A 15,253-nucleotide genomic window follows, 5' to 3' on the forward strand; every position below is an offset into this window, starting at 1 on the left:
GCTGGTTTGACCAAACAAAATGGCATTATTCTGAAGAACGGCAACAGTCTGTGAAGAGTTTTGATAAGATACACTGCGTATATCTCTGCTGGGTGAATTCACTGCAAACAGCTGGAAGCAACATTTTGGTGTGTGGTTGAAACTGAACATTCAGGTATCAGTAGAACAGATTTAGGCCCCCAATTCTGACTGTCTTTTTAACATTAGGAAGTCAGGGCCAAATGAAAATACAGTCTTCACATTTATTTGTAAATGCTAAACATTTTCTTCAAATACACTAAATTATTATTTCATCTGGTCAGTCAGTCAGTCATTGTCCAATCCGCTATATCCTAACACAGGGTCACGGGAGGGTCTGCTGGAGCTAATCCCAGCCAAAACATGGCGCAAGGCAGGAACAAAGAAAAAGGGAGCCAGCCCACTTCAGGACACACAAACAAATACACACACACACACCAAGAACACACTACGGACAATTTAGGATCACCAATGCACCTACCCTGCATGTCTTTGGACTGTGAGAGGAAATGGAGCACTTGGAGGAAACCCACACAGATACGGGGAAAACATGCAAAATCCATGCAGGAGGACCAGGGAAGTGAACCCAGACCTCCTTACTGTGAGGCTCATCTGGTCAGGTATTTCCAAATTGTTCATCCATTTATAAACTAACCTACTTATTCTAGTTCAGGTTTATGTGAAGGTGAGCCATCTCAAGGAGTATTAAGTACCTGGACAGGGCACCACCCGACTGCAGGTCACTCTTACCCACAAATGGCCTGTTTAGAATTGCCAATTAACTTAATATGCTTGTCTTTTTGATATGGCAGAAAAATGTGTTTATATTTAAACAAAACACAAAGGGAATATATGAAAACACCACAGAAGCAGTGAACAGTTCAGGAGTCATACACTTTCAACTGGAATTGTGATGCAACAGTGTTAACCTTTATGTCTTCATAATACTCCCTCAATTCATTTGTTCATAGTAGAAAATGTATCTTTGACTAAAGGCTGTAGGCACATTTGCAAAGGACAGAATTGAGGGCTGAGTGCCATTATGAGCAATGCTGCACAATCTTTCTGTGACTGACTAACACTGAGGACTTTCGGCCAACAAATTATTCAGCAGAAGTGTGTCAGGAAACGCTACTGGGGCTCCTTTATACCAACAGCAATATGCCTGCATAGTGCCTCACTGGGACTGCAGTGACAACCAAGTCAGAAGTCTTCTTTCTTTTTAATTTTTCTTTCTGGTGTGTGTTTTTTCTATCTATCTATCTATCTATCTATGTATCTATCTATCTATCTATCTATCTATCTATCTATGTATCTATCTATCTATCTATCTATCTATCTATCTATGTCTTTTTACTCCTCTTATGTTTTGACTGGAATGTTTGTACATGTTAGATATTGTGGTGAATGGCCGGCCCATTATCCCGGCCAATACCCCCAAGCCGCCAGGTGGAGCCCTCCTTGCAGTATGGAGGTCCCCAGAAGACCAGCAGGGCATCATGGACAATATAGTTTTAATGCGCAACCCTGCTGGATGCCATGGGGGCCACTAGGGGATGCTGCAGGGAGGAATAATGGTTATTTTCCCTACGCCCCGGTAGCACACGTGGACAAGAGGATTGACGTGCTTCTGGGGTGAAAAAAAGAACTTGTACCTGACCCGGAAGTGATTGAGAGTCACATGGACTGGGTATTAGGAACACTTCTGGGTCAGGAGATATAAAAGGACTGTGGGAGCTCCCAGACAGCGAGCTGAGCTGGGTGGAAGGGTGGCAACACATCTGGGAGTGGAGGATTGTATTATTGTGTTTCTTAGTGATTATTGTATGAGTATTGTGGAGGAGAGGGTGCTTTGTGCACTGTGGAGATTGAATAAAGTTAGTATTTGGACTTTTACCTGGTATCTGGAGTCGAGGACAAGTGTTCAAGTGAGCAAGAGCGCCCCCTATCTACCACAGTGGCGTAGCCGGCAGGATACTCCAGCATCTATAGCGGAGAACATGAATCAAAAATTTTCTGTGGGAAGAGAACCCCGAGAAGACTACGGCATCAGGAATCACCACAACATCGCTGAAACCTGAAAATTCCAAGTCCAAAATGGGGAAGAGGAAGGGCAAACAGAGCGACAACGCCAGCGGGAGCACCTTAGGTGCAATGGCCGACGCTCGGGAGGAGTCAAGGAGCGGCCTTACAAGTCTGGAGAAACCTCCAGGACCCACCGATCGCTCTGAGGTAAGGGCCGGGAACGTTAATCCATTTATTATTACTCACTTTGTTCCTTGCATGTACCTCGGGGTAGATCACCCGGAGGCTCCGAGGGAAAAAGGAGACTGCCCCGAAGACAACGGCCTGCTCCTGTCGAAGCCAGAGCGCCTATGAGATGACTTCCGCATGACGGTAGCCAAGGAGGGACACGGCAACAAACCCGCTGCTTTCTGGGAAGGAAGAGGTCCGCATCCCGCTGTTTGTGCCTTCGAGCCCAAAGTATCGGTGTGGTTATTTTGGATTCTAGTTTTGTATTTTCTTGTCTTTTGGATCTTTTTCAATTTTGGCTTCTTTTGTGTCTATGCCCTGTTTTTGTATTTTGTCATTTTTGTTTTAATTTGTTATTTTCTTATTGCCTCCTTTTCTGTTTTGATTATTTTGCTTAAATTTAACATTTAAACATTCTTGCACTGTTCCTTTTTTATTTTATTTTTGTTGCCATTTTTCCCTTGAGCTTTGCCTATATTATTAACACTGTCCTTTTGAAATTTGTGTTATATTTTTTCTTGTTTCCTTACAATTTTCAATTTTTACTTCCTTTGTTTTAAATTCATAGTATTTTTTTTTAGTTTAATTTGTGACTTTTTAAACCAGTTTAATTAATTTTGAATTTGTGAGTGGTCAGGTCTTTCCTCCATGGTTTCCATTCTTTTTTTGGAATTTTTATGGAAAATTATAACATGCTGTGTAGTTCAACTTCAGCTCTTAGACAAATGACTTGGTATTTTACAGAAGAATACTCTAAACACAGTAATGTTCATGCCTGTTTTGCTGCTGATAATTCGTGCAGGATCTCAAGAAAGAAATCATCATGTTTGAGTTATGGTGGGGAATGCAATAGAAATGGGACATAACTGTTTACAGGACATTTTCAAGAACTATAGAAGAAAATCTAGGCATGTTCTTGGCAAACTTGTGATGAGCAATATATATTCTTATTATTCTGCAGTTGTTTCTACCTTGTTTCAATGCAATAAATAACATTTCAGCACAAAATTGTCCAGGTGATACAGCCTTCAGCACTCATCTTTGTTCTGCCAAAAGATGAAGAAATGACAGGCCACACAGGTAACAAAAGAAAAACATTTAATGAGATGACAAAGTCCAAACCAGCAAATCAGAAAATCTAGCATTAATCCCATAATGTAATCCATTACTTGTAAGTATTCCCTTTTGACTAATGACGTCATGCATCACCCACCTCCAGTTGTTTTACATGGCAACATGGTAGCAATCACTAACAAAATTAACCACAAAATGGTTGTACCTATGGAATCTAAGATGGCATCACAAGAAGAACTAAAAACATTTTACCGCCTTCAAAACACCATAAACCATAAAAATAAATAGGAGAAGTTGATTCAACAATTAAAAATGACGGAAATAAAAGAAAACTAAATAAAACCAAAAAACATTATGATTTATATTCATTTTAAATTTTATTTTACTTTTAGCACATACACTAGATCTACAGACACATAAATATTATTATTGGGTTCTTTGTGACTTCATGGAAAAATGCATATTTGGCTTTTGGATTCATTTTGCAGCATAGCTATCCCTGGATATTTTACCGCTGTCTGTGGAATTGTTTTATATTCACATTCAGAATGATGATAACTGGAATGTTTTTTCCTAGGTTTTCAAAAATTACTTTTTTGTTTGTGGCACACTAGGTCTCCAGTACTTAAACAGAAATGCTAGCCTTACCTTTAAAGAAAATCACAAAGTTAGTCAAGTTTACACTGGACATGTTTATTGATTGTTAACAAAAGTATTCATGCCCTTATATTTCCTCTTCATTTAAGGTTTGCTTGGGAGTGATTATCCCAACAGCACTGCAAACAAGACAGGATGCTGGAAAGAGTCCAAGTCCATTCAATAGCACAATCACACCTAGGTCTAATCATCTATTTATCCTGGGTGAGTTAAGAGTGGGTGCTCGAGGCAATGACTTCTTCAATAAGTGTGTGTGGAGTTTACAAGTTTGCCCTGTGTCTATACAGAATTTTTCTTTGGTTGCTCATTTTTTCCTCCTACGTCGAAAAATCATGCATGTTTAGGCTGATGGAAACTATAAACTGGCCCTTTGTGGGTGAGAATGTATTTGTACATGTGAATATGGCCTGTGCTGGACTGCTCCTTGATGCTGTCTACTACACGCCTAAGACTGCATCAAGCTGTATAATAAGTGCTGGGGTGGGGGATTTTTTATTTAGACCCAGAATTGCCTTGTGTTTTAATGAAACTAGAGCTGGGAGGGTGGTAGCACAGATATGTTTTCTTTTTGGTGGAGAGAGGAAGTATGGTTTTAATAATATCCTGCTTATAAACAAAGGGGTTTGTTAGAAAATCTCCATACAGTACATCTGAATTTGTGACCAAGTGCTTACTGAAGCACCTTTGGCCAGATTGGATCTTATTTGTGTTTGAGATATGACCTTGGGTGGGAGTGTTTGTTTATTCTTGTGTCATTATCTTTATCTTGTCTGCATTCACAATAACAACACTTCAAGCACTCCCACAAAACATGCCAGTCTTCAATGACACATAAAGGTCCTTTAGGAAAAACGAAACAGGATATTGACAGCCTAGCTGTTTATTCCTGTGAAGACTCCCCTTTTTCCTTTTGCATTCAGCAATTAACAGTCTCACTGTTAATACATGCTATTTTTACTCTAGTTAGGTTGTCCTCCATTACATTGATTTTTCTCTGCGGCTTTAATTTTCTACCTATTCTTTATATTAAACAATATGTTTAATGTTTTGCTCAGATCATTTATTTTAAAGCATGCACTTTCATTTACTGAACATATGTATTCCAGTTTTAAGGTGATGAGGGCCAAAACATCAGTGGGGGAAAGACAGGTGCTAACTCAGGATGGGGTGACAGTGCACTCACACTCATTCATACTAATTGTTCTGTAATCTTCCTGAGGATTGCTTTATCACTTAGTGTGACAGGTACTAGGTAAAATTGCATTGACTGATTGTAAAATCCATACCTGCTTCAGCCTAATGGAACATGGAGCATACACCATAGTGAATGAAAGTTTTGCAAATTGATGCATCCAGGCCTTTTTCAGCCCTGCTGCTTTTCTATTCATATCTCATTAATCTCTTTTTCTTGTCCTATTGATTTGTTCTGCTATAACTTGTGTTTTGGCTTTTGGTGTTTTTATTTATTTATTTATTTATTTATTTTGTAAATTTGGCAGTTTCTCAAGCTGCCTTGACTATTCTTTGCTTACATTGTTGTTAGCTTTGCCCTGGTCCTTTTTGTCACTCTGTAACCTGAAGAAGGTCTATATTTGCCATATCTAGCTTCTTCTTGCTGTTGTTGCTTGGCTTCCCTTCTGTGCTTCTCTGTTATTGAAGAGTGTTTGCTGGTCTTTTAACCATTTTCGTATTTCAATTTTAATCTTGACTTTTAAATTTTGTTCTTTGTTTTCTCTTGACTTTACAAACTTATTTTGGTAATTATTAAAGCTAAGGTTCTTTTCTTGACATATGTGTAATTTCACATTTTCAGTTGTTTTTGTTAATTCTGAATGAGTAATTTTCTTATTTTTAAGTTATGTTTTTACTGTTCATTCTTATTGTTATTTGTGTTCTATGACATTAAATATACACTTATTTTCTGTGCTTTGTTGTTGTAGCCCCATAGGTGGGGCCTTGTTGATGTCACTGCTGCTGGGTCCTCCTTCTGGCTTTACATTCATTCAGTAAAAGAAAGACTCAGCAGTGGAACATTGAGTTTGTGTTGGAGTTTTATGGATATTGTTATCTTTTTGAATTTATAGTTTTTTTTTTATGACTTTGGATAGTGGTCTTGGACTACTTCACCTTGGATTGCCTGTTATGAACATTTTTTTTTGCTCTTTTGAGCATTTTGCACTTTCTGTCTGTGTTAAATAAATGTATAAACATTCTTTGTGAGACTTGTTCTTCCAAGCCAGAATTTCACTGTTTATGTCCACCTTGTGAGACACTGTGATATATTGTTGGACTTTTTTTGTATGTTTAAATTTTAAAGCCAGTTCCCCATTTTTGGTAGTAGTTGGGGACTAGCTAATTTCAGGTGTGTCACTTCTGTGCGGGACAGCAAGGTCCTCACCTGCTTAGTGCTTATTTTTGTAGTCCTCATTCTCTTTTCAACATGTATGAGACACCATCTCACAATCAATATGTTTCTTTTATTTTGAATATCTAAGTTTGGTATTTTGAATTCTTTAATAATTTCATAATTTTGCTTCACAATTTATAAATACTTTCTGTAATTTGCATCTTTGGAGACCTCTTTAAAATTTATTTTGATGTTTGAATTTTTTTATTTATTGGATTTTGTTAATTATCTAAATTAAAAAATAAACATAATATTAAAGGTTTTGCTTAAGCAGACTAGGGCCTTTGATAATTCCCCTGTCTCTTTAAGAGATTTTGTACCCCCTCAAGCCATGAGGGGAGTAGGCAGAGGTGGGTAGAGTAGCCAGAAATTGTACTCAAGTAACAGTAGCGTTACTTCAAAATAATATTACTCAAGTATAAGTAAAAAGTAGTCTTCCAAAAAATTACTCAAGTAAGAGTAAAAAAGTACTTGCTGAAAAGACTACTCAAGTACTGAGTGACTATTTGATCATAACAAATTATTTATTTTTTATAAATGTTGTAATAAGACAGACAAAAATATAAAATAATGTGCAAATTCTGCTATTTCCAAATAATAAAATAAAAAATGAGTAAAAATAAATAATATCTTTACAAAATAAAGAGGTACAAATAACACAAAGCTCCAAATCTCAGTTTTTCACAACAAAGCTTTTGAAGCGATACCTACAGTAGGTAACATGTATGTTTGAACAGTGCAAACTACTTACAGTGACAAGATATTCTGTACACCAGGGGTGCCCAATACGTTGATCACGATCGACCAGTGGATTGGAAAGGTAGTGCAGGTTTTAAATTTTAGTCTATCATATATCCGCCCTATGGCATTTGCCACTTGATTGACATACAGAGCGGCCAGTCTGAGATCTCTTTTCTACTAACACACTGGTCATCCCGCAAGCACGATCAAATGCGCAAGCTACTGCAAAACTCCGGCTATCTAAGTGATCTAGTTAGCCTTCCAATTTATATCGACTAAAGAAGGGATTTAAAAAAAAATGTTGTTTATGGGCTGGATGTAGAATTGAAATTGAAATTGAAAGGATTTTTTTTCTCTCACAATGTCACAATCGAGGTGCGTTTGTCTGATCTGTCAATCTATCATCACTATTTCAAAGAAGGAAAATGTGGAAAAGCACTTTCGAACTGTTCATAAAAACTACAAAATTGACTTCCTTCCGAAAAGCGATCTGAGAAAGAGAAAGGAGAGGGAACTAAAATTGCAGTTAATTGGACAGCCATCATTTTTCACTTGGCTGAATTCAAAAGCAAAGGCAGACACACCGAAGCATCATTCCGGTGGAGTCACTCGATCATTAAGCATAAGAAGTCCTTCCAAGATGGAGAGATGATAAAAGAGGCCTTCATTGAGGCAGATGGTTAGGGAAAAATTCCTGCTGAGATTTCAAGACCCCTGGCTGGAGAAAAAGGAGTTTCTCCTTGTCATTAAACATGTAGAATACAAGCAACTTATTAATGATCAATGGCCGTTAGACTTGGCATTTTTTTTCCGATCTGACCAACATGTTGAATGAGCTTAATTTACAACTGCAAGGAAAACAGAAAACCATGGTCAATATGGTTAGCTCAGTTAATGCTTTGAAACGAAAAATGCAACATCTGTCCTCAAAGCTGCAGCACCTTGATTTGGGGAACATCCAAAAACCTCTCGTCAGAGCTGGAGATGCAATGGAAGGTGTGTGCGCAATTTGACAGCATACACTACACAGAGCAGATTGAAAATTGTCTGTCAGACTTTGACAGACGGTTTCAAGACTCAGCTTTACTTGAGCCAATCTCTACACTTAAGTGCTATCTATTTAGGGAAGATGCTGAGGGTGATTTGCCCCGCATCAAAAATTGCAACACTGTTTCACCTAAAACTCCTCTACATTGGAGGATGAGATTTTGACACTACAGGGTGACATTCAGCTGAAGTATGGGGCTCATTGACAGTTTGAAACTTACTAACAGAGGACAAGTACCCAAACATGAGGAAATGTGCTACCTCCTTGACTGCATTATTTAACTCTACTTATTTATGTGAGTCAGCCTTTTCCCACATGAAGGTCATTAAAATCCAAATACTGTTGTGGCCATAAATATATTGAACTGTTATTGTGCTCATTTTAAAAGTAGCTTCCAAGCCGAAAACAGTGTGGGCACCACTGCTGTACACTGACAGTATAATACTGCATATTCACTTGCCCTCCAAATAGCACAGCTGATAGAAAATAACATTAGAACAAGGCAGCTTGTGCATGTAAAAGAAGTCTCACTTTACCTTGACTGTCTGTGCCTGTGCATGTTTGGTTAAAACGTGCTTGTTCTTCACTCAGTGAAATGATAGTTAAGCTTCAGCAGGAGCTTGCTATCATTTTTCATGTACAGTATTCTTTCTTTCCCTGTCCGCTGTCTGTGAGAAATTTGTGCCACTAGGACGCGACAGTTTGTGTGTGGTCATGTGACTGCAAGGCTACGTCTGATTTGTGAAACGGAGCCATGTGATTATTGTTGCTACGTCTGATTGGTGAAACAGTCATGCAGCAGATCCACTGGTGAATTCTCTCTGGCAAAAATATAGCGTACTGTATCTAATGGAAAAAAAGTAACGATTCGAGTGTTGCCCAATGTAGAGGAGTAAGAGCAACGTTTCTTCTTCACAAATGTACTTAAGTAAGAGTAAAAAGTATGGTGCAGTAAAACTACTCTTAGAAGTACAATTTTTTTAAAAAGTTACTCAAGTAAATGTAACGGAGTAAATGTAACTTGTTACTACCCACCTTTGGAAGTAGGCCATAGGATTTCTTTGTGACGATCAGGCCTTTTCTTAGTTTCTGATGCCTAAATAACTACACTAAGGGTTGTAACAGAGGCGCTATATAGGCGCCTGACCTGACACAGATAGACAAGGAGACACATATAAAAACACAAAGACTTTTATTGTTTCTTCAGCTGTGGGACACGTCTTCCCCGTGCCACACAGCCCAAACACAGTCCCAAAGCACAATAAACACAACCAACAATCCTTCTCTTCCACCACTCCTCCTCAAGCTTAGTCCTCCTCCTCCCGACCCTCCCTCCTCCTCCGTCCCTTGAGTGGTGGTGGCTGGGCCCTTTAATAGCCCACCCGGAAGTGCTCTAGGTGATTAACCACCTGGTCCTAATTGCACTTCCGGGCTGAAGACTCATCCAGCTGGGCTGTGGGAAGCAGACAGCCCCCCCTAGTGCCAAGCTGTGGAGGACTCCATCTCCCATGCAGCCCTGCGGGTGGTTGGGGAATCACCGTCAGCCAGGGAGGCTGCCACCAAGTGTCCCGGGGGAGGTATTGAACTGCCCATGGCGGCTCCCCCGGAGCATAAGCAGCAGGGGCGTCCCTGCTGGGCATGGGACCCAGCTGTCCTTCACAGGGTTTATACCTACAATTTAATCCAGAAGTCACTGTACAAATCAAAGGTGGTGAAAGATGTCAGCTAAAATGATTTAAACAGTGGTCTAGGTGTTCTGGTCCTTAGCAATGATCCTGTGAGCCAGATCATCCTTGGGAAATCGTGCCACCCTCGGGAAATCGCATGGCTGTATTCCTGTAACTGATGTTTCCTCACAATGCAGGTAATGTGCCTCATTTGGGACTCCATGAGCAACCGCTCATTTAACACAAAGTCAAACCAGTGGTACCCAAGGATTCTCCGAAGAGACACAATACTAAAGGAGTCCAGTCTTTGTCTCAGGTCACTGGATAGCGTCCATGTCTCACGACCATATAGCAAGACATGAAGCACCAGAACTCTAGACTTGGACCTTCATCCTTTTTCACACACCTCCAATCCAACTACTGAATTCATAGAAAGACTCACCAGACACATGAATGTTGCTGCTGAGGTAAGTAAACCTCCCAATGAAGTTGACACTCTCTCCGGAGACAGACATGCTGCTGATGGCTATGCCCAAGAGGTTGTTAGAGGCCTGGATCTTGTTTTTCATCCAGAACACTCAAAAATCCAGGCAGTCAAACTCCTCGCTCAGTCTCTCAAGATCCTCAATCAGAGCCTCCATTGACTCTGAGGAGATCACAGTATTGTTAGCAAAATCAAGATCAATGAATCTTTCTTTACCAACAGAAGCAACAGAACAATCAAATAAAAAGAAAGAATAATGATACCTTTAAAATGCCAAAGTGAAAAAGAAAACTGTCTTTAATAATATTTTAAAAGTTGTAAGTGATTCAAATTCTCTGATTTCATTTGGTAGAGTGTTCCACAACTTTGGAGGCATAATAGCTAAATGCTGACTGTCCACTATATTTTTGTGTAACTCTGCATATATAAAGAATCAATCAAGGCTTTATGGTCAACCATCACTCAACCTGCAAATAATGGTTTTCTAGATCAGATTCTCCAGGCACACGACTATATTCTCAGTCGGCTATGAACCTACTAGTTACACTTTCCACATCTTGTTCATCTCTAGTCACACCTCCCACAGGTAATTACAATTATTTGGGAGCCACCTGTAGCTATTATTCTTAACTTCTGCTTATTTATGCAGGCTTCTGACATTGGCCAAGTCTGCCACATTTAGATATCTTGACTGATCAGGTCTTATAACAGAAGAAATGCTTCAGGATTATGTGTAAGCTTTTCTTTTTTTCTGTGTAATGGTCCAAAGTTTGCGATTTGAATCCCAAATCATGCACAGTCTGTGTGGATGTTTAACAAGCTTGGGGTTGAGTGGAGAGTTTGGGCATTAGTTCATTTGATTGCAGAAGGGCAGAGGCCCTGGGTAAAGAATAAAACAGAGATATCAGCATGGAAGAGGAGTACTTTTTGCTACTAGATTATTGAACAAGTGGCTCAGCCCTGAATGACAGACAGTGCAAAAGGCTGTTATGACATTTTTGTAGAAGCTGTAGAGTTGTTGTTTTACCTTTTTTACTTCATGCTCTTCAATAGTTCATATCTCTATTAACTGTCTTTGCTTAAAAAGGTATACTTTTTGTTCTTTTTATCTCTCTGCTGTTTGTCTAAGAGTGGAAGACTGCTTTGAAGACCCAGGTCTGGTCTACTTCCGCTGTATTGACATGGTTAATTTTTAAAAGTTTATTTTTTTAAATTGTAATTTGAATAATTTAACTGAAGTTGCACAATGAATTGCTTATGTAAATGATTTCTGCACTTCAAATCAGTCAGCTGTAAAACCTAATGCAACCAATTCTGTTACGCAAGCTATGGCAGCTTCTGGGAATTTGTTAGTTGAAGCCTGCAAACCATTTTTTATTTTATGATTATTTTTGAGTAGCAAACTTTCCCCTTTCCAAATTGTAGACTTATTTTTTTATTATAAACCACCTCATGACTATGGACTGGATAAGGCAGTTTTTCATAATAGATGGATGGATAGAAAGACATTATTAAAAAGTTGATCATGAAATTTAACTACTGCTCTTTGGAGCAAACTAAAGCACCACAAACTGTTACATGCTGTTATGGTGTGTCATGTGTTGCAGGATATACTGAAAACCTTATTTATATGTATTTCAGATTATTATTATCATTAGTAGTACTAGTAGTAGTATAGTTTTGATTTTTGTTTTTTTGATGATGCCTTGATTTAGATTTTTTGCTTGGGTGTCCTTCTCTCAGAAAGTCAGGATCAATGACAATCAGGAAGGTGATGAACCTGAATAAAAAATCCAAACTAGATCACTTAATTTAGTTAATATTATGAATTTAGCATAATTGAGACAACACTGTAACATATCATAATGAAAAATCATCTAATACAAAATAGGAAAAGTCCAAACTGAAAATAAGCACAAAACAGAATTATTGAATAAAGAAGAAAAATCAAGTCAATGGATAACTGATATTGAAACACCTAGAAATGAACATACACTGAAATAATTGACGAAGAGCACTTCACAGAAAAGAAAAAGACAATGTACAGTTAAGAGTTTAAAGAAAAGGATAAAAAATGTGGAACTCAACACATGGAAACAGCAGGATTCCTTTAACTAATTATTGTCAAAAACTGTAAAGGCAAAAGTTAACTAAAAGAGAAATTTGCAGGGATTTAAAAAGCATCAGGAAACTTAAAAAAAGACCTGAATAATAATGAAACCCAAGCTAGATCATAACACTGTTGGCACAGCACCAGGATACTTTAGGTTTATTAACTTTGTGTTTGGTGTTGTAGGGTGCCAAAAAAGGACTTGGCACCCACTTGGCCTAATTGAGCTGAATTTATTTGCTTGACTTTGTTTAATTTTTAACCAATATTAAATAGATAATATATGTTTATATGTGTAAATGTTCTACAGTTCTAAATATTTGTAAGTGCCTTGAGCCTGTACTCTTTGAAGTATGCTTTAATAAAATAAACTACATTGAATCTGTGTCATATTCGGAAGTGTTACAGAAGTATATTGCTGAATACTTACAGGTGAGCTTTATTAGGGTTCTAAATTCACCTGTGGAGAAATAATTGTTCATTGTAGAGATTATAGAGCATTAAATAAACATTTTATAAGTGTGTTATTACAGAATGAAGGATATTTGCTAAGTTGGATGTAAAACATGGGTGTTATTTTATCTAAAGAAATAATTTCAAGCCCATATTCAATACAACCATGGAGGATTATGGATATTTTATCATCTTGCAGTATTTAAAATCTAACAATTCTAATAACATTTTTGTGACATTCTAGGTGAGATTATAGTAGTTTACTTTAACCAAGAAACACTTAGATCATTTGAAAAATCTAGATGAGGTTTTAATTGACTTATTGTTGCCTCAGTAAAACTTCAGGTTTTAACTTCATGCTTCACCACGTATGGTATGCATGTGTCTGTATTTTTGAGTATTTTATGTTTTATTGTCATTTTTTAAATATTTTAATGTATTTACTGTTATGTTTGTATTGCTGTACTGTATCTTTAAAATGTGAAGCCAGCAGGTAGTTAATTTTCTGGGCCAATCTGGTCTGAAGTAAGCCTCTCTTGAGCTGGCCAGGGAAGATTCCTTACTTGCTTTATGGTAATTTTAGTGGCCTCACAACCCTTTTTTTGCCATGTCTTGTCTCCATTTCACAACATTGTAGAAATGGTTGCTATGATGCTATTCATCACTACCAGGGCATGTGCAATGTGTGTCTGATATTATGGACTGTGGTCACATTGTTTTGGCAGCTGTTTTATTTAAGGGCATCCTACATGCTCTGTAATTATCTAGAAAGAAAGAGCCTTGTTGTAAAATGAGGAAACTAGTTTCTCTGGTAAATTTGTTTCAAGGCTTTTTTTTTTTTTTTTTTTTTTGTTTGGCTCTCTATTTTGTCCTGGAATAGGTCTTTTGCAGTGGAGGCTGGTGAAAACATTCTGGGCGGGGGTACAGTTTTTTGGGGGACAAACTGAATCAGCACTTCATAGCTCAGTAGAAAAGAAAAGAAAAAACACATACACAAACTGTAAAGTTGTCTACACACAGAGTGCTTTGAGTAGTTGGAAAAGTGGTATATAAATGTAAAGAATTACTATTAGTAGTAGTAGCATAGCCAGCAATTTGTTGGTGGGCAGGCATATATGAAACTTAGTAGGCAAATAAAATTTTACCCAGATAAGATGGTTGATACAAATTGACCATCAGCAGCTGAATGAGGGGGTTCCTCTAATAAAAGCCTGCTCAGAAAACTCACAACATTGGAAGATGCATGCACACAAATTCAAAAACCCAGCTGTTAAATATAAAAATATATCCTTTTTGACTGTTATAAGATGAAAACTAAAAGTATGGCTTTATAACAATGCAAAAAACAACAAAACAACAAAAAAAGCTGGCATTATAGCATCCAGACTATAGACTCCAATAATAGCCTAAGGTGAACAACACAAGTGAATGTATTTCTTTCTCTCGAGTTCAATTCAACCTTCTTAATCTGCATGACCTTAACAAACAGTAGGTCAGTTACTAAAGCACACTAAGGGAGAAAACACATGACACATAAAAAGAAAAGACAGAGTCTTTGTGTGTTTTATAATTATACAAGATGGGGTTTAGTACTACAGCACACTATGAATTATGTAAACATGTACAATTGCAACATCATTAACTCAGCTATAAATATAATAATTTCAGTATCATGATACACCAGAAATAATTCTTAGAGGAGTTCAGAAATTCTCTTTATTGTCAAAATGATGACAAAATACAATATTTTGGACATGTTTGTAACATTGTTCAAGGCCAGTGCCATCACTATTTTTCCTTCTTAACATTTAACCAGTTGCTAAGGCAAACAAGTTTGTTCAAATTGTCATATGCCATAATAGATCTTTTTGTGCACAATATGAAAAAGAAAAATGCAGCATGGAACAAAAATAAAAGAATAACAAACCACTTGAATAACAACATCCCAAGTCTATTGTCAGTCTGCATGCAAATAATTTAGCTTGTTTGTATTTCCTAATATTTACTTTATATTTTATGAAATAAATAACATTACTTAGCAAGGCATTACTTGTCGTGGGTATTTGAATGCTTATAGTAACAGGAGCTGTAGAAAGAGAAGGCCCTAATAAAAGAAGGTCCTGTTAATACATTATAGGTTTAGGCACCCCAGCATTCTCAATCTTTTTAATGCTTGGTTTGGAGAAGTGATCACTTACATTAAATAGCCCTAAAAGCACATTAAAATCTCAAGAATTTAAAATTCTGATCTCCTTACAAATACTACACACACAAAGACCTGCTCTTTCTGTATTCATAGTAAGTTTAATAACATGGCACTTTATCATCACTTTAATAATTA

The sequence above is a fragment of the Polypterus senegalus genome, chromosome 10, assembly GCF_016835505.1.
Source record: "Polypterus senegalus isolate Bchr_013 chromosome 10, ASM1683550v1, whole genome shotgun sequence".
Classification (NCBI taxonomy): Eukaryota; Metazoa; Chordata; class Cladistia; order Polypteriformes; family Polypteridae; genus Polypterus; species Polypterus senegalus.